Below are 5,191 nucleotides of genomic sequence, written 5' to 3'. Positions count from 1 at the left end.
GCGGTATGACGACTACAGCATAACGACAATGAGATGAGGATTCTGAATGAATAATTCATTTATTAAGCACAAGTTATTTCCCCTATGTTGTCCTTGGTGTCAGTGTTTGTTGGCTTCTTATGATATGACTAATAAAATCGGGCCCCCTCAGTTAACCCCTTTTCTTCTCGTTTATTACATAACGAGGGTCTCGAATCCGGCAAAATTCATGCCTTCAGGTAGCATGTGTGGGTTTATTCACCAGTTACCTTCACCCAAAAAGATCACGTTCTCGTGACGCCTGCGGCAGAATGGACGTTCCACGTCCGCCGCCAAGGTCTGTGAGTGGTGGTGCTAGCTAACACTCCCAGAGTTCTACTAGGACACATTAATACCCAAGAAAATGGATAAGGAAAAAGCCCCGCGGTAGTTTAATTGGTAGAGCATCGCACGCAAGATGCGAAGGTTGTGGGTTCGCTTCCCACCTGCGGGAAGTTTTGTCATCCGCTTTCATTTCCAATAAATTATCGTTTCTTTACTTCATTTATTAAGCAAAAGTAATTTCCCCTATGTTGTTCTTGGTGTCAGTGTTTGTTGGCTTCGTATGATAAGTTTACACGACTGTTTTCGTGCTCACCGTTCGTCCTTTGCTGCCACAGCGATGGGCTAATTGTGCCTGTAGCCTTTCACGGCCGCGTTTAGGCATGAACGGAGATCAGCATACGTGCCTACATGGTCCGACGTGCATGAAGTTGATAGCCACATGGGTGGAAATACCATAAAAAGTGGCTACCGAAGGTGATGCTCTTGAAATTGACTTGTCCATACTGAGACCACCAAGCAGACCACCAAGTGTGAGCCACGCATTACTGACCCCGAAAGAAACCTGCAACTTGGAAAGGAGTTAACGCTAAAATGCCGGGTAGTCCATGTCGCTGTGTTGGTTGCGGCAGCAGGTGCATGCGTCACCCAATTGCTTTGCAATGCAAGTTGCTCATCTTTGCACTATGCAACATCGTTCCAGCGCACAATTGAACACAGACGAGAAGAGGAAGACAACACGAACGCCGGAGAAGAGAAAGACAACACGAACGCCGGTCTTTCTCTTGTCGTGCGTGTTTAATTGTGCGCTGGAACGATGTTTCATAATGCTAATCACAACCAACCAGCCCAGCTGTCCATACTTTGCTCATCTTTAACGGCGACTGTCGCTGGAAACAGAACACTTTCCAACCCGCTTGCGCTGCTGGTTGCCGCTCGTTTCTAAGCCACCATGTGCGACGACGACGGTGAGCCGTTTACAAACTCGATTCAATAATTCCAGTGTATCTCGACATGCCAATTTTATTTCTGCTCTTGCACAAGGATGTATACTGATGGTGTTCTGATAATCAATTAGCGCATTCTATCCATTCACTTGTGACGTGTTTGTGTGGGCGTCTAGGCTCTTTGGTCTCCTAGCAATTAGAACGTACCAACTTAGCGGCAGCCAAGGCATTCTACATAGCCAGCTGGGAGAGCACGGTGCGTACCTGCGTACGCTACCGGAGAAAACCAGGCATATTGAAATTTGCTCTAAAAGAACTTCATATATCCTTCCTGTTTAGGCAGCGCCATCTGGCGTCCACCTACTTAAGTTCCATGCGCTTCCGCTGCTTATTCTTGTACCACTGTGGAAAGCACAGCTTCGTTCTCTAAAGCTGGTTGTTTATTCTGTGGCTCGCCTTCATGCACAGTGACCCCAAGGAGCTTTTCTTCAAGCGAAGATTCCTTGGCGTCTTCTCCTGACTTTCTAGGTGATGCTGCGGTGGTCTTGCTCGCACGGCGCTGGGTTTCTTGCAACAACAACAGATAGCACTCGCCTCCGCGAATCACGATCCACGATGCCGCGGCAGCGTTTGTCAGTTGGCTCGTATGACATGTGCTGTGCTCGCCTTGCTATGCGACAAAAATGCACTTTCTCGGCTGCGGAGGTCGCATGTGGGGCTGTGGTAGTGTAAACATTACTATCGTTCATAGTCTGAAGGGAGCCCTTGGAGCTGGTGTCTCAACAGCATGCTGGCATCATATGCAGAAGGATCACGGAAGCACGCGCCAGCAAAATAGCTCCAAAGCATGCATTTAGCGTCGAAGACACCCTGGCCGCAAAGAACTGCGCGTAGCAGCATCGTTTTCGCTACGCAGCGAACCATGGTACGGACCGCGAATCTATGTATGGAATGCATACTATAGATATAATGAGTTATTCGGTTACGTACTACCTTATAATTCAATTATAGTTTACCACTTCTACCCCGATGAGATGCAGCATGTCAGGCAATGATCACGTCCAATCCTCTAAGAGCTATGAACAATGATGCACAATAACGCCTCGAACAAGCACGTCTCCCTGTGTGTTCTGTGGACTATGCTGACAAACATCAATGGGGCTGAGTAAACCATAAATATGATCGCTTTGGGGCAAACATGGTGTACTCAGCAGTATAGACTCACAACCCCAGCAACATGTACTTCTGGAAAACATCAGTGGCGCACGCAAGTTCACGTTTAACATTCACTCATTCGTCTCGTATTGAACTTAACCCTGCATTATTTACGCATTCGCCGCCAATCTCACCGCTAATTTTTGTCATTCAAAGCAAACATACAAAGCGTCCCTTATGTCGATTCCGACAGTGCGTGGGATCCGCAGATTCTTCTGTTTATGGTGATGTAGATTATGTAATGCGGTTGTGTTCCCGTATAATTGTAGCCAGAAGTAGAGGAGCACATTCTGGTGTGAACGATAATATTATGGTGGTCGTCATTCCATATCGAATTGCGAAGGCATGCTTCTGCCTTGAAATTTTACCGACTGTTTCACGGAAAAAGCTATACCAAGATTTCATTGACCTATATTTCCCTGCCCCAGTGTGCATAGTGGTCTACCAGGTGAAGATGTTGGAAAAGATTAAAAAAGTATGTTGAAAATTCCTAATGCCAAATCAGTCTTTTTTAATCTATACAACAAAATTATCTGGTTAAAAGTGGCTGAATGACAGAAGCTGTATTATGGCATGGCCAAGCAACTGTTGAATTAGAAGAGCCGAACTGTCGAGAATGTTTCGCAAATACTGCTAGGACGGCGTCCTTCATTGGAATACACTCCAAACAGGAATAGAAAAGGAGCTATCAGTTATACTAACGGGTATTCACTCTCTATAAGTTGAGAATAAATTAGGTGTACTATGTCATTTAATAATGCCTCCATGGCTGTGCAGTCTGCGGAAAACGAAATTGAGGGCTCGAAAATAAGACATGCATGTAAGGTCAACAATAGAAAATTTTATGACAATGTGCGATACGCGATTGAAGCGTTTAAGGGTAAAGATTAACCGCCCTACTGAGTGGCCTTGCTGGACAAGTTGGCGAACTGAAAGAAGTTTCCATTGAAAGTCTTCCTTTCGAATGCCGGTAGCGTGATAATTTAGCTGCTTTGTAAAGGCTTATTCCGCTTTACAGGATATCCGAAAAAAAAGCAAGCGTGATCGTGGTTTCATTTTTAGAGCGCCAGGCTGACGTTCACAATGACAGAGGTTCACTTCCATAAACAGCCATGTAATATGTAATTTTTGAAGATAGTGAAGCCAGGCAGGAAGTTGCCTACTTTCGGCAAAGTGCCTATAATCACGCAGAGAATTATTTTGCATCAATACCATTGAATGTACAGGACTACTGCTGTTTGAGCGAGGGTTTTATTCGACCTCCAGGGTATTCTTGTATACTAAACATGCCGGTAGCAAGATATCATAAAGATACAAGATAAGCTTCTGAAGAAAAACCTTTTTAAAATCGGTAACAGGGGTTGCTTGCTAGGGTCACTTCCAACTAATGTATTTGATAACATTATAGCTTACATCATTACAAAAGTACCTTGCACGCGCTTTACTTTGGTATCGCTGTTTACAGGACAAAATTCATTACTCTTCCACGCGTGTGTCACATTCACGGACGGTGACATTTCCGCGTGACGCATACCACTATATTTGAGTAAAATTTTGCCTGGCGTACGTTATTCATGGAGGTGTTGAAAGCCAGTTCACTTTTGAAACCGAGCAGGAATGATCGTGTTTCAGAGATCTCACTTTACGATAGTGGGTATTGGGCGTTATTTATTAGTCATCCCTCTTGTCATGAGGAGTTAAATAGCCTACAAGCGTGCTATATTTCTCTAATATGTCAAGTTCACTTGATAATGGTCCCACTGCGTTCGACGCGTACGGGGAAGGAATCGCCTGTAGAGACTCGTGCAGCAAAACAAAAAAGACATATCCAACCAAGTTCTCCATGGCGTAATATACTCCTCACGCTCGAGAAACGCAAGCGCCGGGGAATGAGACAAGCGCAGTAGAGCCAAAGGGCTACCTGTGCGGCGCGCACGAGTGTCGCGGACAGCTTCGGATGTCAACAGTATTGGAGTCAATTGTATACCTTCCATACCATGTGCTCCTTGCAAGACAAACGGGCCCCCTACGAATAGGCACCGAGCATGACTAGAAAATTCAACCGCAAGATTCCAACTACCTGCAACATACGTTAGATATGCAAATTGTAATGCGCGAATTTGAAAATCATGATCCATTCCACTATGTGAAAGAGGATGACCAGTGAAGCTGTTTAGCGCACGACATACAAAAGACACATAATTTTGAACAAATATACGAGCACATTTATTACCTTCTTCGGTGGTCATTGTGGCGATAGGCACGCACACATTCTCAGTTAACCTCTGTTGTTATTATTTTTTCAATTATATTAGGACTAACGAACAGCAACGTGCCTACGAAGAGCGACGGCAGGAAGAGAGACGAGAATGCAATCGTGCAATATTAATTAAAATGCCATATTAATGAATCATATTCGGACTACCAAAGAGCAACGCTCCTAAATGAGCCACGGCAGAAGAGAGACGAGAATGCAATCGTCGCCGGCTCGCGGCAAGCACTGCCGATGAACCTTGTGCAGTAAACGCCAATCGCATGCGGTACGTCGCCCTTCGTAGGCGCGTTACTGCTCGGGATTCCGCAATATACGCGGCCTCCTGAATAAGACGACAGAAGAGAGATGAAATTGTAAATGAATAACGCCAAGTTGTTTTTCATTTCTTTATATATACACTCGCGTGGATGATGGAATTGCCGCCCCGAGCAGCCGGACAAAATTAGACGCGCGT

At 45.2% G+C, this 5,191-nt stretch overlaps 1 non-coding gene across 1 annotated transcript; it reads left to right on the top strand.

Moving 5' to 3' along the window:
* The first annotated feature begins 399 nt into the window (after nt 1–399).
* On the top strand, nt 400–472 carry TRNAL-CAA (transfer RNA leucine (anticodon CAA)). The gene has a single exon. It is a non-coding gene; the product is annotated as a tRNA-Leu (tRNA).
* Nucleotides 473–5,191: the final 4,719 nt, after the last annotated feature.

The sequence above is a fragment of the Dermacentor variabilis genome, chromosome 7, assembly GCF_050947875.1.
Source record: "Dermacentor variabilis isolate Ectoservices chromosome 7, ASM5094787v1, whole genome shotgun sequence".
In the NCBI taxonomy this organism is placed as follows: Eukaryota; Metazoa; Arthropoda; class Arachnida; order Ixodida; family Ixodidae; genus Dermacentor; species Dermacentor variabilis.
Note: the sequence above shows the minus strand (reverse complement) of the source record. Positions and strands in the feature narration are given on the sequence as shown.